The 24,778-nt window shown below is 43.3% G+C and overlaps 1 protein-coding gene across 1 annotated transcript in view; it reads right to left on the reverse strand.

The window, feature by feature from the left end:
* LOC109885625 (SR-related and CTD-associated factor 4-like) overlaps positions 1 to 24,778 on the reverse strand; it is a 51,222-nt gene that overhangs the window by 8,727 nt on the left and 17,717 nt on the right. The gene's annotated exons all lie outside the window — the stretch shown is intronic.

Raw genomic sequence — 24,778 nt, forward strand, 5'->3', positions numbered from 1 at the left:
TGTTGTATTCAGCATTTCACTGTGAGGTCTACTACACCTGTTGTATTCAGCATTTCACTGTGAGGTCTACTACACCTGTTGTATTCAGCATTTCACTGTGAGGTCTATTACACCTGTTGTATTCAGCATTTCACTGTGAGGTCTACTACACCTGTTGTATTCAGCATTTCACTGTGAGGTCTACTACACCTGTTGTATTCAGCATTTCACTGTGAGGTCTACTACACCTGTTGTATTCAGCATTTCACTGTGAGGTCTACTACACCTGTTGTATTCAGCATTTCACTGTGAGGTCTACTACACCTGTTGTATTCAGCATTTCACTGTGAGGTCTATTACACCTGTTGTATTCAGCATTTAACTGTGAGGTCTACTACACCTGTTGTATTCAGCATTTCACTGTGAGGTCTACTACACCTGTTGTATTCAGCATTTCACTGTGAGGTCTACTACACCTGTTGTATTCAGCATTTCACTGTGAGGTCTACTACACCTGTTGTATTCAGCATTTCACTATAAGGTCTACTACACCTGTTGTATTCAGCATTTCACTGTGAGGTCTACTACACCTGTTGTATTCAGCATTTCACTGTGAGGTCTACTACACCTGTTGTATTCAGCATTTCACTGTGAGGTCTACTACACCTGTTGTATTCAGCATTTCACTGTGAGGTCTACCTACACCTGTTGTATTCAGCATTTCACTGTAAGGTCTACTACACCTGTTGTATTCATCATTTCACTGTGAGGTCTACTACACCTGTTGTATTCAGCATTTCACTGTGAGGTCTACCTACACCTGTTGTATTCAGCATTTCACTGTGAGGTCTACTACACCTGTTGTATTCATCATTTTACTGTGAGGTCTACTACACCTGTTGTGTTCGGCATTTCACTGTAAGGTCTACTACACCTGTTGTATTCAGCATTTCACTGTAAGGTCTACTACACCTGTTGTATTCAGCATTTCACTGTGAGGCCTACTACACTTGTTGTATTCAGCATTTCACTGTAAGGTCTACTACACCTGTTGTATTCAGCATTTCACTGTGAGGTCTACTACACCTGTTGTATTCAGCATTTCACTGTGAGGTCTACTACACCTGTTGTATTCAGCATTTCACTGTGAGGTCTACTACACCTGTTGTATTCAGCATGTCACTGTAAGGTCTACTACACCTGTTGTATTCAGCATTTCACTGTGCGGTCTATTACACCTGTTGTATTCAGCATTTAACTGTGAGGTCTACTACACCTGTTGTATTCAGCATTTCACTGTGAGGTCTACTACACCTGTTGTATTCAGCATTTCACTGTAAGGTCTACCTACACCTGTTGTATTCAGCATTTCACTGTAAGGTCTACTACACCTGTTGTATTCAGCATTTCACTGTAAGGTCTACTACACCCGTTGTATTCAGCATTTCACTGTGAGGCCTACTACACTTGTTGTATTCAGCATTTCACTGTAAGGTCTACTACACCTGTTGTATTCAGCATTTCACTGTGAGGTCTACTACACCTGTTGTATTCAGCATTTCACTGTGAGGTCTACTACACCTGTTGTATTCAGCATTTCACTGTGAGGTCTACTACACCTGTTGTATTCAGCATTTCACTGTGAGGTCTACTACACCTGTTGTATTCAGCATTTCACTGTGAGGTCTACTACACCTGTTGTATTCAGCATTTCACTGTGAGGTCTATTACACCTGTTGTATTCAGCATTTAACTGTGAGGTCTACTACACCTGTTGTATTCAGCATTTCACTGTGAGGTCTACTACACCTGTTGTATTCAGCATTTCACTGTGAGGTCTACTACACCTGTTGTATTCACCATTTCACTGTGAGGTCTACTACACCTGTTGTATTCACCATTTCACTGTAAGGTCTACTACACCTGTTGTATTCACCATTTCACTGTGAGGTCTACTACACCTGTTGTATTCACCATTTCACTGTGAGGTCTACTACACCTGTTGTATTCAGCATTTCACTGTGAGGTCTACTACACCTGTTGTATTCAGCATTTCACTGTGAGGTCTACTACACCTGTTGTATTCAGCATTTCACTGTAAGGTGTACTACACCTGTTGTATTCAGCATTTCACTGTGAGGTGTACTACACCTGTTGTATTCAGCATTTCACTGTAAGGTCTACCTACACCTGTTGTATTCAGCATTTCACTGTAAGGTCTACTACACCTGTTGTATTCAGCATTTCACTGTAAGGTGTACTACACCTGTTGTATTCAGCACATGTGACATATACCGTTGGATTTGAATCCAAATATTACCCACGGACGAGGAACTTAAGCCCAAAATGTACTCCTGGTCTGATTCTTTGCTCCTGACAAATGTGTGTATTTGCGTGTTGTCTGGTCGGCGGATTGTGAGATAAGAGCAGAATATCACTTTCTGTTGTTACTGATTGGTTGGAGTGTCCACACCCGGTGGCTTCTCACACTACTGAACGGAGCCGAGCCAAACCAAGTTGTACTCAGCTGGCCTGAGTATCAGAGCCAGCTGTTTGGTTCCCGCAGGTAGGACAGCTTGAAAAGAGAACGGGTTTCCCCAAGTAGAAAAATCAGTCCTTAGTTACACGGTAAGGACAGAAATGAGTTTGGCTGGAAGGATGGAAGCAGTCCGGACCATAAGTTCTGACAGGTGGACTCATAGGTGGACGAGACATAACTAGACATAACTCAGGAGGTGGACTAGACATAACTCAGGAGGTGGACTAGACATAACTCAGGAGGTGGACTAGACATAACTCAGGAGGTGGACTAGACATAACTCAGGAGGTGGACTAGACATAACTCAGGAGGTGGACTAGACATAACTCAGGAGGTGGACTAGACATAACTCAGGAGGTGGCCTAGACATAACTCATAGGTGGCCTAGACATAACTCAAGGTGGACTAGACATAACTAGACATAACTCATAGGTGGACTAGACATAACGCATAGGTGGACTAGACATAACGCAGAGGTGGACTAGACATAACTCAGGAGGTGGACTAGACATAACTCAGGAGGTGGCCTAGACATAACTCAGGAGGTGGCCTAGACATAACTCATAGGTGGCCTAGACATAACTCATAGGTGGCCTAGACATAACTCATAGGTGGCCTAGACATAACTCATAGGTGGCCTAGACATAACTCATAGGTGGCCTAGACATAACTCATAGGTGGACTAGACAGAACTCATAGGTGGACTAGACAGAACTCATAGGTGGACTAGACAGAACTCAGGAGGTGGACTAGACAGAACTCAGGAGGTGGACTAGACAGAACTCAGGAGGTGGACTAGACAGAACTCAGGAGGTGGACTAGACAGAACTCAGGAGGTGGACTAGACAGAACTCAGGAGGTGGACTAGACAGAACTCATAGGTGGACTAGACAGAACTCATAGGTGGACTAGACAGAACTCAGGAGGTGGACTAGACAGAACTCAGGAGGTGGACTAGACAGAACTCAGGAGGTGGACTAGACATAACTCAGGAGGTGGACTAGACATAACTCAGGAGGTGGACTAGACATAACTCATAGGTGGCCTAGACATAACTCATAGGTGGCCTAGACATAACTCATAGGTGGCCTAGACATAACTCATAGGTGGACTAGACATAACTAGACATAACTCATAGGTGGACTAGACATAACTCATAGGTGGCCTAGACATAACTCATAGGTGGACTAGACATAACTAGACATAACTCATAGGTGGACTAGACATAACTCATAGGTGGACTAGACATAACTCATAGGTGGACTAGACATAACTCATAGGTGGACTAGACATAACTCATGGGTGGACTAGACAGAACTAGACATAACTCATAGGTGGACTAGACATAACTCAGGAGGTGGACTAGACATAACTCAGGAGGTGGACTAGACATAACTCAGGAGGTGGACTAGACATAACTCAGGAGGTGGACTAGACATAACTCAGGAGGTGGACTAGACATAACTCAGGAGGTGGACTAGACATAACTCAGGAGGTGGACTAGACATAACTCAGGAGGTGGACTAGACATAACTCAGGAGGTGGACTAGACATAACTCAGGAGGTGGACTAGACATAACTCAGGAGGTGGACTAGACATAACTCAGGAGGTGGACTAGACATAACTCAGGAGGTGGACTAGACATAACTCAGGAGGTGGACTAGACATAACTCAGGAGGTGGACTAGACATAACTCAGGAGGTGGACTAGACATAACTCAGGAGGTGGACTAGACATAACTCATAGGTGGACTAGACATAACTCATAGGTGGACTAGACATAACTCATGGGTGGACTAGACAGAACTCAGGAGGTGGACTAGACATAACTAAACATAACTCATAGGTGGACTAGACAGAACTCATAGGTGGACTAGACAGAACTAGACAGAACTCAGGAGGTGGACTAGACAGAACTCAGGAGGTGGACTAGACATAACTAAACAGAACTCATAGGTGGACTAGACATAACTCATAGGTGGACTAGACATAACTCATAGGTGGACTAGACATAACTCATAGGTGGACTAGACATAACTCATAGGTGGACTACACATAACTAGACATAACGCAGAGGTGGACTAGACATAACTAGACATAACGCAGAGGTGGACTAGACATAACTCATAGGTGGACTAGACATAACTCATAGGTGGCCTAGACATAACTCATAGGTGGCCTAGACATAACTCATAGGTGGACTAGACATAACTCATAGGTGGACTAGACATAACTAGACATAACGCAGAGGTGGACTAGACATAACTAGACATAACGCAGAGGTGGACTAGACATAACTCATAGGTGGACTAGACATAACTCATAGGTGGCCTAGACATAACTCATAGGTGGCCTAGACATAACTCATAGGTGGCCTAGACATAACTCATAGGTGGCCTAGACATAACTCATAGGTGGCCTAGACATAACTCATAGGTGGCCTAGACATAACTCATAGGTGGCCTAGACATAACTCATAGGTGGCCTAGACATAACTCATAGGTGGACTAGACATAACTAGACATAACGCAGAGGTGGACTAGACATAACTAGACATAACGCAGAGGTGGACTAGACATAACTCATAGGTGGACTAGACATAACTCATAGGTGGCCTAGACATAACTCATAGGTGGCCTAGACATAACTCATAGGTGGCCTAGACATAACTCATAGGTGGCCTAGACATAACTCATAGGTGGCCTAGACATAACTCATAGGTGGCCTAGACATAACTCATAGGTGGCCTAGACATAACTCATAGGTGGCCTAGACATAACTCATAGGTGGCCTAGACATAACTCATAGGTGGCCTAGACATAACTCATAGGTGGCCTAGACATAACTCATAGGTGGCCTAGACATAACTCATAGGTGGCCTAGACATAACTCATAGGTGGCCTAGACATAACTCATAGGTGGCCTAGACATAACTCATAGGTGGCCTAGACATAACTCATAGGTGGCCTAGACATAACGCAGAGGTGGACTAGACATAACTCATAGGTGGACTAGACAGAACTCATAGGTGGACTAGACAGAACTCAGGAGGTGGACTAGACAGAACTCAGGAGGTGGACTAGACATAACTCATAGGTGGCCTAGACATAACTCATAGGTGGCCTAGACATAACTCATAGGTGGCCTAGACATAACTCATAGGTGGCCTAGACATAACTCATAGGTGGACTAGACATAACTCATAGGTGGACTAGACATAACTCATAGGTGGACTAGACATAACTCATAGGTGGACTAGACAGAACTCATAGGTGGACTAGACAGAACTCATAGGTGGACTAGACAGAACTCATAGGTGGACTAGACATAACTAGACAGAACTCATAGGTGGACCACCAGAACTAGACAGAACTCATGAATTTTTCATGAATTTTTCATCTTCTTCTCCTCCAAAAACATATACAATGAGAGTTTGTATTATAGTGGTATCATACTTGATGTAGTGTTTTTATACTTAAATACTTATTTTCCACCATAAATTGCAAATAAATTCATTAAAAAATCCTACAATGTGATTTTCTGGATTTGTTTTTCTCTCATTTTGTCTGTCATATTTGAAGTGTACCTATGATGAAAATTACAGGCCTCTCTCATCTTTTTAAGTGGGAGAACTTGCACAATTGGTGGCTGACTAAATACTTTTTTTTGCCCCACTGTCTAATAAGTTCATGTATTTGTACATGAAGTATGCCGTATATATGTTTAACATTGTACAGTTGAAGTCATAAGGTTACATACACTTAGGTTGGAGTCATTAAAACTCGTTTTTCAACCACTCCACAAATGTTGTTAATTAACAAACTATAGTTTTGGCAAGTCGGTTAGGACATCTGCTTTGTGCATGACACAAGTCATTTTTCCAAAAATTGTTTACAGACAGATTATTTCACTTATAATTCACTGTATCACAATTCCAGTGGGTCTGAAGTTTACATACGCTAAATTGACTGTGTCTTTAAACAGCTTGGAAAATTCCAGAAAATGATAGGCTAATTGACATTATTTGAGTCAATTGGAGGTGTACCTGTGGATGTATTTCAAGGACTACCTTCCAACTCAGTGCCTCTGACATCATGGGAAAATCAAAAGAAATCAGCCAAGACCTCAGAATAAAATTGTAGACCTCCACAAGTCTGATTCATCCTTGGGAGCAATTTCCAAACGCCTGAAGGTACCACGTTCATCTGTACAAACAATAGTACACAAGTATAAACACCATGGGACCACGCAGCCGTCATACCGCTCAGGAAGGAAACACGTTCTGTCTCTTAGAGATGAACATACTTTGGTGCGAAACGTGCAAATCAATCCCAGAACAACAGAAAAGGACCTTGTGAAGATGCTGGAGGAAACAGGTACAAAAGTATCTATATCCACAGTAGAACGAGTCCCATATCAACATAACCTGAAAGGCCGCACAGCAAGGAAGAAGCCACTGTTCCAAAACCACCATAAAAAGCCAGACTACTGTTTGCAACTGCACATGGGGACAAAGATCATACTTTTTTGGAAAAATGTCCTCGGGTCTGATGAAACAAAAATAGAACTGTTTGGCCATAATGACCATCGTTATGTTTGGAGGAAAAAGGGGGAGGCTTGCATGCCGAAGAACACCATCCCAACCGTGAAGCACGGGGGTGGCAGCATCATGTTGTGGGGGTGCTTTGCTGCAGGAGTGACTGGTGCACTTCACAAAATAGATGGCATCATGAGGATGGAAAATTATGTGGACATACTGAAGCAACATCTCAAGACATCAGTCAGGAGGTTAAAGCTTGGTCGCAAATGGGTATTCCAAATGGACAATGACCCCAAGCTTGCTTCCAAAGTTGTGGCAAAATGGCTTAAGGACAAATGTCAATGTATTGGAGTGGCCATCACAAAGCCCTCACCTCAATCCTATAGAACATTTCTGGGTAGAACTGAAAAAGAATGTACAAACAAGGAGGCCTACAAACCTGACTCAGTTACACCAGCTCTGTCAGGAGGAATGGGCCTGCTACCAAATACTAATTGAGTGTATGTAAACTTCTGACCCACTGGGGAATGTGATGAAAGAAATAAAAGCTGAAATAAATAATTCTCTCTACTATTATTCTGACATTTCACATTCTTAAAATAAAGTGGTGATCATAACTGACCTAAGACAGGGAATTTTTACTTGTGAAAAACTGAGTTTAAATGTATTTGGCGAAAGTGTATGTAAACTTCTGACTTCAACTATATATATATATATATATATATATATATACATATACACACACACACACACACACACACACACATTATGTTGTTTCATAGTAGGCAACATGAGTCGACACTGCCCTACCAAGCAAAAGAGCATTTGGTTGAAAATGAATTGACATTTTTTATACATTAAATACATGCTTTATCATGTGGACAAATACCCTGCCTCCATAGTGTTGAGGTGAAAATGAGCGGGGGAGGGGGGGGTCAAAAGGTTAAAGCGACAACCTGCAGTGTCTAGTTTACCTTGGTGTCACTGACCTATGACCTGCAGTGTCTAGTTTACCTTGGTGTCACTGACCTATGACCTGCAGTGTCTAGTTTACCTTGTCACTGACCTATGACCTGCAGTGTCTATGGTTTACCTTGTTGTCACTGACCTATGACCTGCAGTGTCTACGGTTTACCTTGTTGTCACTGACCTATGACCTGCAGTGTCTATGGTTTACCTTGTTGTCACTGACCTATGACCTGCAGTGTCTAGTTTACCTTGGTGTCACTGACCTATGACCTGCAGTGTCTAGTTTACCTTGGTGTCACTGACCTATGACCTGCAGTGTCTAGTTTACCTTGTCACTGACCTATGACCTGCAGTGTCTATGGTTTACCTTGTTGTCACTGACCTATGACCTGCAGTGTCTACGGTTTACCTTGTTGTCACTGACCTATGACCTGCAGTGTCTATGGTTTACCTTGTTGTCACTGACCTATGACCTGCAGTGTCTAGTTTACCTTGGTGTCACTGACCTATGACCTGCAGTGTCTAGTTTACCTTGGTGTCACTGACCTATGACCTGCAGTGTCTATGGTTTACCTTGTTGTCACTGACCTATGACCTGCAGTGTCTAGTTTACCTTGGTGTCACTGACCTATGACCTGCAGTGTCTAGTTTACCTTGGTGTCACTGACCTATGACCTGCAGTGTCTAGTTTACCTTGGTGTCACTGACCTATGACCTGCAGTGTCTACAGTTTGCTTTGGTGTCACTGACCTATGACCTGCAGTGTCTAGTTTACCTTGGTGTCACTGACCTATGACCTGCAGTGTCTAGTTTACCTTGGTGTCACTGACCTATGACCTGCAGTGTCTAGTTTACCTTGGTGTCACTGACCTATGACCTGCAGTGTCTAGTTTACCTTGGTGTCACTGACCTATGACCTGCAGTGTCTAGTTTACCTTGGTGTCACTGACCTATGACCTGCAGTGTCTAGTTTACCTTGGTGTCACTGACCTATGACCTGCAGTGTCTAGTTTACCTTGGTGTCACTGACCTATGACCTGCAGTGTCTATGGTTTACCTTGGTGTCACTGACCTATGACCTGCAGTGTCTACGGTTTGCTTTGGTGTCACTGACCTATGACCTGCAGTGTCTAGTTTACCTTGGTGTCACTGACCTATGACCTGCAGTGTCTATGGTTTACCTTGGTGTCACTGACCTATGACCTGCAGTGTCTAGTTTACCTTGTTGTCACTGACCTATGACCTGCAGTGTCTAGTTTACCTTGGTGTCACTGACCTATGACCTGCAGTGTCTAGTTTACCTTGGTGTCACTGACCTATGACCTGCAGTGTCTAGTTTACCTTGGTGTCACTGACCTATGACCTGCAGTGTCTACGGTTTACCTTGGTATCACTGACCTATGACCTGCAGTGTCTACGGTTTGATTTGGTGTCACTGACCTATGACCTGCAGTGTCTACGGTTTACCTTGGTGTCACTGACCTATGACCTGCAGTGTCTATGGTTGACCTTGGTGTCACTGACCTATGACCTGCAGTGTCTACGGTTGACCTTGGTGTCACTGACCTATGACCTGCAGTGTCTACGGTTTACCTTGGTGTCACTGACCTATGACCTGCAGTGTCTATGGTTTACCTTGGTGTCACTGACCTATGACCTGCAGTGTCTATGGTTTACCTTGGTGTCACTGACCTATGACCTGCAGTGTCTATGGTTTGCTTTGGTGTCACTGACCTATGACCTGCAGTGTCTATGGTTTGCCTTGGTGTCACTGACCTATGACCTGCAGTGTCTATGGTTTGCTTTGGTGTCACTGACCTATGACCTGCAGTGTCTAGTTTATCTTGGTGTCACTGACCTATGACCTGCAGTGTCTAGTTTATCTTGGTGTCACTGACCTATGACCTGCAGTGTCTAGTTTACCTTGGTGTCACTGACCTATGACCTGCAGTGTCTAGTTTACCTTGGTGTCACTGACCTATGACCTGCAGTGTCTAGTTTACCTTGGTGTCACTGACCTATGACCTGCAGTGTCTAGTTTACCTTGGTGTCACTGACCTATGACCTGCAGTGTCTAGTTTACCTTGGTGTCACTGACCTATGACCTGCAGTGTCTAGTTTACCTTGGTGTCACTGACCTATGACCTGCAGTGTCTAGTTTACCTTGGTGTCACTGACCTATGACCTGCAGTGTCTAGTTTACCTTGGTGTCACTGACCTATGACCTGCAGTGTCTAGTTTACCTTGGTGTCACTGACCTATGACCTGCAGTGTCTAGTTTACCTTGGTGTCACTGACCTATGACCTGCAGTGTCTAGTTTACCTTGGTGTCACTGACCTATGACCTGCAGTGTCTAGTTTACCTTGGTGTCACTGACCTATGACCTGCAGTGTCTACGGTTTGCTTTGGTGTCACTGACCTATGACCTGCAGTGTCTAGTTTACCTTGGTGTCACTGACCTATGACCTGCAGTGTCTACGGTTTGCTTTGGTGTCACTGACCTATGACCTGCAGTGTCTAGTTTACCTTGGTGTCACTGACCTATGACCTGCAGTGTCTACGGTTTGCTTTGGTGTCACTGACCTATGACCTGCAGTGTCTAGTTTACCTTGGTGTCACTGACCTATGACCTGCAGTGTCTAGTTTACCTTGGTGTCACTGACCTATGACCTGCAGTGTCTAGTTTACCTTGTCACTGACCTATGACCTGCAGTGTCTATGGTTTACCTTGTCACTGACCTATGACCTGCAGTGTCTACGGTTTACCTTGTTGTCACTGACCTATGACCTGCAGTGTCTATGGTTTACCTTGTTGTCACTGACCTATGACCTGCAGTGTCTAGTTTACCTTGGTGTCACTGACCTATGACCTGCAGTGTCTAGTTTACCTTGGTGTCACTGACCTATGACCTGCAGTGTCTAGTTTACCTTGGTGTCACTGACCTATGACCTGCAGTGTCTAGTTTACCTTGGTGTCACTGACCTATGACCTGCAGTGTCTAGTTTACCTTGGTGTCACTGACCTATGACCTGCAGTGTCTACAGTTTGCTTTGGTGTCACTGACCTATGACCTGCAGTGTCTAGTTTACCTTGGTGTCACTGACCTATGACCTGCAGTGTCTAGTTTACCTTGGTGTCACTGACCTATGACCTGCAGTGTCTAGTTTACCTTGGTGTCACTGACCTATGACCTGCAGTGTCTAGTTTACCTTGGTGTCACTGACCTATGACCTGCAGTGTCTAGTTTACCTTGGTGTCACTGACCTATGACCTGCAGTGTCTATGGTTTACCTTGGTGTCACTGACCTATGACCTGCAGTGTCTACGGTTTGCTTTGGTGTCACTGACCTATGACCTGCAGTGTCTAGTTTACCTTGGTGTCACTGACCTATGACCTGCAGTGTCTATGGTTTACCTTGGTGTCACTGACCTATGACCTGCAGTGTCTAGTTTACCTTGTTGTCACTGACCTATGACCTGCAGTGTCTATGGTTTGATTTGGTGTCACTGACCTATGACCTGCAGTGTCTACGGTTTACCTTGGTGTCACTGACCTATGACCTGCAGTGTCTACGGTTTGATTTGGTGTCACTGACCTATGACCTGCAGTGTCTACGGTTTACCTTGGTGTCACTGACCTATGACCTGCAGTGTCTATGGTTGACCTTGGTGTCACTGACCTATGACCTGCAGTGTCTACGGTTGACCTTGGTGTCACTGACCTATGACCTGCAGTGTCTACGGTTTACCTTGGTGTCACTGACCTATGACCTGCAGTGTCTATGGTTTACCTTGGTGTCACTGACCTATGACCTGCAGTGTCTATGGTTTACCTTGGTGTCACTGACCTATGACCTGCAGTGTCTATGGTTTGCTTTGGTGTCACTGACCTATGACCTGCAGTGTCTATGGTTTGCTTTGGTGTCACTGACCTATGACCTGCAGTGTCTATGGTTTGCCTTGGTGTCACTGACCTATGACCTGCAGTGTCTATGGTTTGCTTTGGTGTCACTGACCTATGACCTGCAGTGTCTAGTTTATCTTGGTGTCACTGACCTATGACCTGCAGTGTCTAGTTTACCTTGGTGTCACTGACCTATGACCTGCAGTGTCTAGTTTACCTTGGTGTCACTGACCTATGACCTGCAGTGTCTAGTTTACCTTGGTGTCACTGACCTATGACCTGCAGTGTCTAGTTTACCTTGGTGTCACTGACCTATGACCTGCAGTGTCTAGTTTACCTTGGTGTCACTGACCTATGACCTGCAGTGTCTAGTTTACCTTGGTGTCACTGACCTATGACCTGCAGTGTCTAGTTTACCTTGGTGTCACTGACCTATGACCTGCAGTGTCTAGTTTACCTTGGTGTCACTGACCTATGACCTGCAGTGTCTGCGGTTTGCTTTGGTGTCACTGACCTATGACCTGCAGTGTCTAGTTTACCTTGGTGTCACTGACCTATGACCTGCAGTGTCTATGGTTTACCTTGGTGTCACTGACCTATGACCTGCAGTGTCTAGTTTACCTTGGTGTCACTGACCTATGACCTGCAGTGTCTAGTTTACCTTGGTGTCACTGACCTATGACCTGCAGTGTCTATGGTTTGATTTGGTGTCACTGACCTATGACCTGCAGTGTCTACGGTTTACCTTGGTGTCACTGACCTATGACCTGCAGTGTCTATGGTTGACCTTGTTGTCACTGACCTATGACCTGCAGTGTCTATGGCTTACCTTGTTGTCACTGACCTATGACCTGCAGTGTCTATGGTTTACCTTGGTGTCACTGACCTATGACCTGCAGTGTCTATGCTTTACCTTGTTGTCACTGACCTATGACCTGCAGTGTCTACGGTTTACCTGGTTGTCACTGACCTATGACCTGCAGTGTCTACGGTTTACCTTGTTGTCACTGACCTATGACCTGCAGTGTCTACGGTTTACCTTGTTGTCACTGACCTATGACCTGCAGTGTCTACGGTTTACCTTGTTGTCACTGACCTATGACCTGCAGTGTCTACGGTTTACCTTGTTGTCACTGACCTATGACCTGCAGTGTCTACGGTTTACCTTGTTGTCACTGACCTATGACCTGCAGTGTCTACGGTTTACCTTGTTGTCACTGACCTATGACCTGCAGTGTCTATGCTTTACCTTGTTGTCACTGACCTATGACCTGCAGTGTCTATGGTTGACCTTGGTGTCACTGACCTATGACCTGCAGTGTCTATGCTTTACCTTGGTGTCACTGACCTATGACCTGCAGTGTCTATGGTTGACCTTGGTGTCACTGACCTATGACCTGCAGTGTCTATGGTTGACCTTGGTGTCACTGACCTATGACCTGCAGTGTCTACGGTTTACCTTGGTGTCACTGACCTATGACCTGCAGTGTCTATGCTTTACCTTGGTGTCACTGACCTATGACCTGCAGTGTCTATGGTTTACCTTGGTGTCACTGACCTATGACCTGCAGTGTCTATGGTTTGCTTTGGTGTCACTGACCTATGACCTGCAGTGTCTATGGTTTGCTTTGGTGTCACTGACCTATGACCTGCAGTGTCTACGGTTTACCTTGGTGTCACTGACCTATGACCTGCAGTGTCTATGCTTTACCTTGGTGTCACTGACCTATGACCTGCAGTGTCTATGCTTTACCTTGGTGTCACTGACCTATGACCTGCAGTGTCTATGGTTTGGTATTATTTATTGTTCTTTGCTGATACAAGTATAAATGTATCAAACTATGACCCTAACAGCCACATACAAATAAATACATTAAAACAAGTTTGGAAATGTATTCCAGTGGGCGTGCCAAGCAAGAAGGCAGTAACTGCCGTCTAGGGTCAAAGGTTATGTCAGAGGTCAGTGTCAATATGAATAAAAGACAACAGATTACCACATCTCCAATGATTGTCGACAATTCATTTTTCCCCAGTTTAACTCTATGAGCAGTTTGCTTGGTAAGGCAGTATGACCGTCTTATACAATCCTAGGTGGGGGACGGTCCGGTGTGGACATGTTTGTCTCAGATCAGCACTAACACGCCTGAATCAACTAATCACGGGCTTAAATGAATCAGCTGCAATAGTGCTGGGTTTATTTGAATCAAGTGGATTAGTCATGTTGAACCGTAACAGAAATATGCAGTCCTGTGGGTCCATTGGACCAGGTTGAGAAACACTATTGTACTATTTGGGTTTATTTGAATGAAGTGGATTAATCATGTTGAACCGTAACAGAAATATGCAGTCCTGGGGGTCCATTGGACCAGGTTGAGAAACACTATTGTACTATTTGGGTTTATTTGAATGAAGTGGATTAATCATGTTGAACCGTAACAGAAATATGCAGTCCTGTGGGTCAATGGTTGAGAAACATTATTGTACAGGGGTCATATTTAGAAGTTGTGTTACTTTTTCTTTCTATACAAACAATATCTGAAGAAGGTAACAAAATAATATCCTGTTCGATCATAAATTCACACAAAATGTGTACATTTGTATCAAATAAATAATGATTCAGAAACAAAATAATTCATAAATATACATAATTTTTTTTTTTTAAGGCATCTCTCATTACTCACGGTACTGGTTCCAAGTTCTCTTCAGTTTTCTATAAATTGTCTACACATCTAGTCGCGTTTGGAAGGAATAGTGTTGCTTCACAATGACATTGTTTACAAACAAGCGGACTGTGTAATCTGGGTTCTGATGGAGTGTGACAGTTGAACTAAACTCACGAGGCATTAAAAAAAGCTATATTTTTCAAGAATCAATGTGTTTCACAGACGTCCACTTTAAAATTTCCGCTCGTTATTTTATTTATTTAACCTTTAACTTGGCAAGTCAGTTAAGAACAAATTCTTATTTTACAATGACGGCCCTAGGAACAGTGGGTTAACTGCCTTGTTCAGGGGCAGAATGACAGATTTGTACGTTGTCAGCTCGGGGGTTTGAACTTGCAACCTTCCGGTTACCAGTCCAACGCTCTAACCACTAGACTACCCTGCTACTAATTACCGCTCTTCATTAATAAAAGACAACTGATTAACAGGGTAAAGTCCTCCAACTCTGTACTGAAGTGAATGTACCGCTTGTAAAATCATTTACTTTACTCCAGTAGGAACCGAAGTAGACAAAACATGAGTAAAGAAGTAGTATTCACAGAAAACTTTGGGTAGACTAAAAATGCTTAATTTTCTCTGACATGTCACATCGCATCCCTTTCGCTACCAATGATGTATATACATCCTGGACTGCTGATGCTCGGATGAATTCAGATAAGAGTGGGACATCAAATAAACTGGGACAGCTTAATCCTGACCCCTCCTGTCTCAGCCTCCAGTATTTATGCTGCAGTAGTTTGTGTCGGGGGGCTGGGGTCAGTTTGTTATATCTGGAGTACTTCTCCTGTCCTATTCGGTGTCCTGTGTGAATTTAAGTGTGCTCTCTCTAATTCTTTCTTTCTCTCTCTCGGAGGACCTGAGCCCTAGGACAATGCCTCAGGACTACCTGACATGATGACTCCTTGCTGTCCCCAGTCCACCTGGCCGTGCTGCTGCTCCAGTTTCAACTGTTCTGCCTTATTATTATTGGACCATGCTGGTCATTTATGAACATCTTGGCCATGTTCTGTTATAATCTCCACCCGGCACAGCCAGAAGAGGACTGGCCACCCCACATACCTAGAGAGGAACCAGGCTTTCTTCCTAGGTTTTGGCCTTTCTAGGGAGTTTTTCCTAGCCACCGTGCTTCTACACCTGCATTGCTTGCTGTTTGGGGTTTTAGGCTGGGTTTCTGTACAGCACTTTGAGATATCAGCTGATGTACGAAGGGCTATATAAATAAATTTGAATTGAATTGTTTACTTCGTGGTCTGAAAATAGCCCAAAATCAAAACTATTGTCACTAAGAGAATCAACACGATCCAAACTAAATCACTTCATTGGTGTGACATCAGAGGGAGACAGAGCAAACTTCACAAACAGGAAACTCACCCGGAGTAGCACACTACGATCAGTGATATAAAATCACAAACAGGAAACTCACCCGGAGTAGCACACTACGATCAGTGATATAAAATCACAAACAGGAAACTCACCCGGAGTAGCACACTACGATCAGTGATATACAATCACAAACAGGAAACTCACCCGGAGTAGCACACTACGATCAGTGATATAAAATCACAAACAGGAAACTCACCCGGAGTAGCACACTACGATCAGTGATATACAATCACAAACAGGAAACTCACCCGGAGTAGCACACTACGATCAGTGATATAAATTCACAAACAGAAAAAAAGGTCTGTTTATAAATCTGTCAAATCATGCACCGTTCCAAATTGTGATGTAAATGTGAATAATATGTACTGGTGCGTGAAAATACATTTTAAAAAGGCAACAATATTATGCGTCTTGATATTTTTTACCTTTACCAAGGTAGTACTAACACAACTGATAGCTAGCTAAAGTGGGACAGGCAAGGAGGTAGCTAAAGTGGGACAGGTGTGGAGGTAGCTAAAGTGGGACAGGCGTGGAGGTGGCTAAAGTGGGACAGGTGTGAGCGGGCTAAAGTGGGACAGGCATGGAGGTGGCTAAAGTGGGACAGGTGTGGAGGTAGCTAAAGTGGGACAGGTGTTGAGGTAGCTAAAGTGGGACAGGTGTTACGGTAGCTAAAGTGGGACAGGCGTAGAGGTAGCTAAAGTGGGACAGGCGTAGAGGTAGCTAAAGTGGGACAGGTGTTACGGTAGCTAAAGTGGGACAGGCGTAGAGGTAGCTAAAGTGGGACAGGCGTAGAGGTAGCTAAAGTGGGACAGGCGTAGAGGTAGCTAAAGTGGGACAGGCGTAGAGGTAGCTAAAGTGGGACAGGCGTAGAGGTAGCTAAAGTGGGACAGGCGTAGAGGTAGCTAAAGTGGGACAGGCGTGGAGGTAGCTAAAGTGGGACAGGCGTGGAGGTAGCTAAAGTGGGACAGGCGTGGAGGTAGCTAAAGTGGGACAGGCGTGGAGGTGGCTAAAGTGGGACAGGCGTGGAGGTGGCTAAAGTGGGACAGGCGTGGAGGTGGCTAAAGTGGGACAGGCGTGGAGGTGGCTAAAGTGGGACAGGCGTGGAGGTGGCTAAAGTGGGACAGGCGTGGAGGTGGCTAAAGTGGGACAGGCGTGGAGGTGGCTAAAGTGGGACAGGCGTGGAGGTGGCTAAAGTGGGACAGGCGTGGAGGTGGCTAAAGTTGGACAGGTGTGAGCGGGCTAAAGTGGGACAGGTGTGGAGGTGGCTAAAGTGGGACAGGTGTAGAGGTGGCTAAAGTGGGACAGGTGTGGAGGTAGCTAAAGTGGGACAGGTGTGGAGGTAGCTAAAGTGGGACAGCGTGGAGGTAGCTAAATTTGGACAGGTGTGGAGGTAGCTAAAGTGGGACAGGCGTGGAAGTAGCTAAAGGAGGAAAGAGAACCAGTCGACATTAGGGACTCATGTACGGAGGTTAGGCATGGCTGTGGTTTCTTGATCTGACTTTTTTTTTAAATTGTAATAGTTATTAGTGCTGTTATTTGAATGAATTCAGAAAAAGCGTGGCACTTCGCATTTCCGTCTCCTGTGACCTCTTCAGACATCCGTCACGTTATCCTCAGATGTTTCCTAATCACACAAAATTGAATTGTGATTTGGGTACAATTAGGACTGTAATAATGGTGTCCCATGTTATCTAACCTGCTGTCCCAGTCTACTAAATATGGTTTTGACCCATGGTGTATGTAAATGGGTGTGTCATGTCACCTGTGAAAATGAATAATATATTTTGTGATTAGGGAACATCTTGAGGATTTTTTAGAAATGTATCATGCGTTGAGCTAATATGCTGGATAGTTGTCGGAGACATAGATGCAGGAGACAGAAATGAAAAAAGTGTTTCACTTATTCCTGTACAGCACTTTGAGATATCAGCTGATGTACGAAGGGCTATATAAATAAATTTGATTTGATTTGATTTGATATTCCAAATTCACATTATATATTGGCCAATGGCAGGATTTGAAGCCTTCAGTCGGCCATTTTGGCATTCCCCAGTCGGAACAGTCCTCCATAGAAATGAATGGCATTCTACAGTATTTCAATTAAAATGTTTCAAGGACAGAAGTATATAGTAACAAAAGTAACATGTATACTATAAAATAAAATGTTTAGATATTTTTTCATTTTTGTTTAGCTCATATATTTTGACGTATACATTAAGGTGTCTGTAATATAATAAAACTTGACAAAAACACATTAAATAAATGCATTTCTGTAAAACATTTTACAATGGTGGGGGGGAGTGCCTCGAGGCACTGTGGCTTCAAAACAGCACCCCCTATCAGTCATTCAGTGTATATACACACATCATTGGTTGCTACCAATGGTGAAAAAGAAAAGCCTAGATCGCTGATGCGGTGTATTGGCCATTGAGAGGTTTTGAAGCCACCGTTCGGCCATTTTGGTACTCCCCGGTAGGAAACAGTCCTTCGTAGTAATGTATGGATTTCTACACTATTTCAATGAAAAGGGAAAAAGGACATTACATGCATTTAAGTATTTTTGATGTTTCAGTGGGGACAGTAACATTAGTACTCACTATAATAAATACTTTATTTTTTATAATTGTATGTGAAGTAAACAAAGTACGCATTAAGGCGTCTACTATAATAAAAGTGACAAAAAAATGAATGTAGACATTAATACATGCATTTCTATAGTTTACAATCTTTTTTTTCTACATTGGAGTACCAAGATGGCTGCACAGTGGCTTCAATACAGGGCTCCCTGTCAGTCACCTAGGGTTTATACACATCATTGGTAGCTACCAAAGGAGTAGGAAAAAAAGTTGTCCCTGAACTCTGATCCAAGATCAGTTTCACATTTTTTTTGCCCCCCAATTGTAAAGGTTAAATTGGAGAAGAGGATCTGTGACAATAAGGAAAATCCACCCCCCTGTATTTCAGTAGACACGCTTTCCTATAGCTACACCATACAAACTGAGGATTATGATCCAAAAGAGTGCAATGCAACTAATACAAGCTTATAACCATAAATAGACCACCAGAGTGAAAACAGGCTGACTAGAACAAAATCCACATTCTCCCTACTGCTTTCTTATGAGTGGAAATGGAGGACATCCCCCCCCAAAAAATCTAGTAAGATTCTGTACAAAACAATCCAATAGGATGTCACCTAGTCATGTACAAGCTATAAGCAGTAATGTTTCGGTGCTCAATATAGTATGTATATGCGTTTGCATAACATACACTTATGATCAGATTAAACTGAACAAACTAATTCCTACATAACCACACAGCCATCCATCAGGCCACTGCAGGTTAGGTATTGGGTAGAGGGAGGGAGGGAGGGGGCGGGGTCTATCCTTACCCAGGTCTCAGATTCCCCCGGCAGAAGATCCCGCGGTGGAGCTCCACCGTGGGGCCCACAGGCGGTTTCCCTCCTTCGTTCCTGCTAGACCCACAGCACTAACGCCAGTGTCCTCGCTTATCCCACCCCCACAGTGGCCAACAGTCTTTTTGTTGTTTTTCTGGCCATTAAAACATAACTGAACCTACATGACATGAGAACATTATTGTCTGTTTCCTTACTGTTGAATAAAAATGTTTTAATGAATCAATTATATGTAGGAATCTTTCACTGCAACTACAGAAAGTATGTGACCTAATCAAAATAGTTTGATGTGGCCTGAATAACACAGGGCTCGTGTCAGACCGTGATCAATGGTAATTTCATACATTGTGATCAGCTGGGAGTTCTGGACATCGGCAAAACATTGTTTCAGCTCACCTCACGTCTTTGTCCCACCTCATGTCAGCCCTACACGGACGAGCACTGGAATATTGTAAAGCAGTAGAGATATTACCTGCTATCGCAAGGAACAACATAATGCACTAGCTGTTCCTTGGGACGCCCAATTTCAGTTCCTTTGTTGCAACTTGAATTGTGATGAAGATTAAATTAAGAGCAACTGTGGCTCGTTCAGTTGTTCCTGGGACTTGACGACCCCCCCCCCCAAATATCATGACAGCAATCCGGTAGACATCCAAATGGGAGCGGGAACGTCACCTTTACCTGTCAGCCATTGGGAGGTTCCTCAGGACAGTCCCAGCGAGGGAAGGACCTCCGATGTCCACGTCCCGAAACACTCACCTTTAGTGAGGCCTCGTGAGACTGACGACGACTGACAATGTGTTCAGTTGGTGCCCACAGATTTAGGAACTACATTATAAAAAATATTAAAAAATGAAGAATGCCCGTGCTGGTGTCTTTGTGAAAGCTGTTGAGAGCTAACAGCATCTTCAGGGTTCACCTCATTCACCTACCTGGGTGATAACCTCAAGTTAGTTTGGTTGACTAAAACAAGTTGCCATAGAAGACTAGTTTGAGGAGCGTGAAGAGTCAGTTTCACGGTGCAGTGGGTTTCAGGGGTTAGACTGTATGGTCATGATACTGAACTAGGAGATATGAAGTATTTGAAAATGTATACGGTAGTGAGCAGAAATCCTTTGTTAAGCAACATTGTGAAGAATACACATCTAGCAACTATTGTTTTTTTGTGTTATAGCTTTTAATTAAAATGTTTTAGGCAGTTTTTGACAACTTATATTTTTCCGATATATGCTGTTGATGAAATATTGCAGTAAATTCCTACCTTTTCCTGAAAATGGTTCATACAACGAAGAGGACATTTAGACGATGTGATCATCTTCTCTTCATTCATCCCTTCTAAAAGTCACAACCCTGGTTCTGAAGGAAGGCCTACAAATTAAAAACACCCGCCCAACGCGGGTAGAATTTGGCGTTGGCGGGTAATGGCGGCAGCAGGCTTCAGTTCGTCTGGTGCAGGGTATACATTTCCTCCTAATAAGTCAGAATTAAAATCAAAGAGAATTTAAGAAGAAGTCTGTCATTAAAAAGTGACGTCCCTGTCCCCCCCCCCCCCCCCCCCGAGGAGATCTTAGTCACGCAATTTTACTTCTAAAAACATGTTTGGTGCGGTATTTATCCCCCCAAAAAATGCGCATGAAAACTAGTCTCTAACTGCATGGCGAAAAGTTTAGACTCCCTACTGTTGACCAATCACAGACGAAGTGGTGTTGACCAATCACAGCTTGCCTCAAGAAAAATGTGCCCGAAGAGCCGGGGAGGAAAAACCAAAACGTCATAATATATGCACAAATTCTTCCAAACGGTTTCGGCTGGGAAGAATGATAACGTCTTATGAATGTCTAATTCACCAGACATTTGGGAAGGGTGGTCACATACAGGGCTCTAACGGTGCAGGCATTTCATACAAATAGTCAAAAGTCAAATATGGCCCCACGTGCAAAGTAGTGATTTATAGCAGAATGAATGCTGCAGTAGCTGTTTCCAAAGTATTTCTGTCATTTTGTTTCATACATCTGGTAATACACAAAGAAATAGGAGTCCTAACGTTATAGCTAACCGACCTCGCACAGCAACACTTCCTGCTGGAGGGAACAGGGTTGGAGAGCCCTGTCCTAGGCAATAGATCGCAAAGCTAAGGCATCCTCGCAAAACTTTTTCAATATCTCAAGTGCTTGTTGTTTTTAACCTCACTAGGGTAGGGGGCACTATTTTCACCTCCGGATGAAAAGCGTGCCCAAAGTAAACTGCCTGTTACACAGTCCCAGAAGCTAGGATATTCATAAAATTGGTATATTTGGATAGAAAACACTAAAGTTTCCAAAACTGTTAAAATAATGTCTGAGAAAACAGAACTGATATGGCAGGCGACAACCTGAGAAAAATCCATCCAGGAAGTGGGATTGTTTTATTTTTGTAGTTTTCCACTGACTGCCTATACAGTATCTCATGACTTAGGACTCAGATTTCACTTCCTATGGCTTCCACTAGGTGTCAACAGTCTTTAGAAATGGTTTCAGGCTTGTATTCTGAAAAATGAGAGAGTAAGACATCTCTGAGTGAGTGGATAGTGGAAAGTCCCCAAACCGGTTTACTGCGCACGACCGAGAGCTCGCCTTCCTTGTACGGTTGAAATATTGATTATTATGACAAAAAAAAGCTGAGGATTGATTATAAACATCGTTTGACATGTTTCTACGAACCTTACTGATACTTTTGGGATTTTTTTGTGACCGCATTGGAGCCATTGGATTACTGAACAAAAAGCGCCAACAAACCTGAAGTTTTTGGATATAAAAAGAGGGACTTTATCGAACATTTATTGGGTAACTGGGAGTCTTGAGTGCAACCATATGAAGATCATCAAAGGTAAGTGATTAATTTTATCGCTATTTCTGACTTTTGTTACTCCTCTTCATGGCTGGTTACTGTTTGTAAATGTTTTGTGTGCTGGGGGCGCTGTCCTCAGATAATCGCATGGTTTGCTTTCGCTGTAAAGCCTTTTTGAAACCTGACACAACGGTTGAATTAACAAGAAGTTAATCTTTAAACTGATGTATAACACTTGTGTTTTATGAGTATTTCTGTTTTTGAATTTGGCGCTCTGCAATTTCACCGGATGTTGGCCAGTCCCACACCCCTAGAGGAGGTTAAGAATGACGCCTACCGTGGATTGCTAAAATAATGATAAATGTTCACACTTCATCCATTTAAATATTATGGGGATATCTATACATTTGGCAGACAAGCGTGAGTGTTCAGTGTAGCCTATTATCATATAGACATGACGTGGAAATAGCTTCACGCCTGCAATAAAAAGCTCCAGGCTTCCGTCATGAGTCAATTAAATAAAAAAATAATCACAGGGGGGGGGGGGGGGGGGGGCAGTTTGGGGGAAAAAACGAATCCTGTGTGAATGGTCCTCTGGAATAACGCTTGATTGGATAATAACTACATAACCAACGTGTCTAGTAATACCTGTCCAATAGGGGCCATATAACATGGAAAATTATAGGCTTATCAGTTTAGAGTGCGCCGCATCATCCCGTGGGATTGGTCAAGGCTGCACGCAGCAGAAACATCACTAAAACAATTATAGTTCCGACACATCCCCTTTAAACAAAATAGGCCTTTTATAGGCTAAGTTGATGAGCAAATGGACAGCATTACACTCATGCCAGTCCTTCTAGAATGCAGATGGGAGTCTTCCTAGTAGAACTCTGCCATAATGACGATGTGTACGTATCCGTTTCGGCGAGTCCAGCAAGAGTCAACTCCTCGGACTCCAACCACAGGTGTTGGGGAGTCGATTCCAAAAATCCTGGAGTCGTGTACCACTAAGGCCCACGTGATTACTTGAGCGACCACCCGTTACCAAGGTAACCTTAAAGGGGCAGCTGAACATTTGTCTCACCTGTGACATTTTGTTTTTGAAGACACATAATATTACATTTAATACATTTAATAGAGCAATCGCTCACATTACTTCTTAATAGTAATAAATGACTTATTTTAGAGAAACTTAAGAAATCTCACCCATTGTGTTTAGTGTAATTAATGCAGGAAAAATATTTTGTCAGGTAAAAAAAAAATCTGAGTGGCTGGTAGACAAAAATTGTGTTTTAGGCCTGAAGACATTCATAAGCCTGTGTTGCGCCACATTTTTCAGGATTATGTGTTCATGTGTATGAACTAGGAACACAGTATCAAGCACAATTGTCCGTACCAGTACAACCCAGATCTACCTTGAGAAACACAAGTCTCTGGTACAACCTATTTACCTGGTAAACTAAGGGTTAAATCAAATTGTATATCCACGATGCACTAACAGCAGCAGTCTGTTTGCTAATGTCTTTTGAATAAATAACATGAAGTCTTATTAAAGAAAAATGTGCCACTTCTGGAAGTTCTGCGTTGAGTCAAATGTTCAGTTATTTAAATTACATTCGGCCTCAGTCATGATAGTGAGAATATGCAAACTTTGTGGACTTAGTGCAGACATCTGCACTCTCCGCCTACACGTTCCAGAATGGTGCATTCAGAGGTGAGGGAACTCAGTCCTCTGTTTCTGGATGCCATTCTATTCAAACCAATCAGTCAAGGGCACCCCCCCTCCTCATGTAAGGCATAGGGACTTTGAACAGGCATAAATACACTTTAAAAAAGGCTTGATATTGAAGCAAATGCAGGAAGACGGTGAAACATTTAAAACAGAGGTAGAAACCCACCAGGTGGTACCAGCAGGAAACTCATATCAGTTTTATTTTAATGCAAAAAAAACTGTTGTTCATCTGCATCAACGACCAATGTGACCGTCCCTAATATCTTACTATCAGGAAAGTACCTTTCTGATGAGACAAAAGTGAAAAAGACAAGTAAACTAAAGAACGAAGTTGCCTTCCATTTATTGGTGAGAAACTGTGAAACCCTGTAAAAGGCATCATGTATAGGCAGAAACTGGATCCTTGCATTCAGACTTACTACTGGAGGAAAGTTATACAACAGCCTTTCAATATGGGACCTTAGTTTTTATATAGGTGATGTACTGAGGTGAGTGAATACCTTTCAAATACTAGTTACCCATGATACTACTAAATCATTTTATTTTTATTGGTCCACTTATTCACAAAGATACTTTGTTGTATTTTGAGGAGAGTGTTTGCATATGAATACTTATAAAACCTGCCATTTTTAATAACAGCTAAAAACAACAAAACAATAACAACAGACAACCAAGGCACAAAACCTCTGGATAAAAGTCTGCGTCCTATGAGATGGTGAGGTAGAACATACAGAATGGTGTGTTTCATTGGCACCCTGCTGCGTTTCAT

This window comes from Oncorhynchus kisutch, linkage group LG18 (assembly GCF_002021735.2).
Source record: "Oncorhynchus kisutch isolate 150728-3 linkage group LG18, Okis_V2, whole genome shotgun sequence".
NCBI classification, from domain to species: domain Eukaryota; kingdom Metazoa; phylum Chordata; class Actinopteri; order Salmoniformes; family Salmonidae; genus Oncorhynchus; species Oncorhynchus kisutch.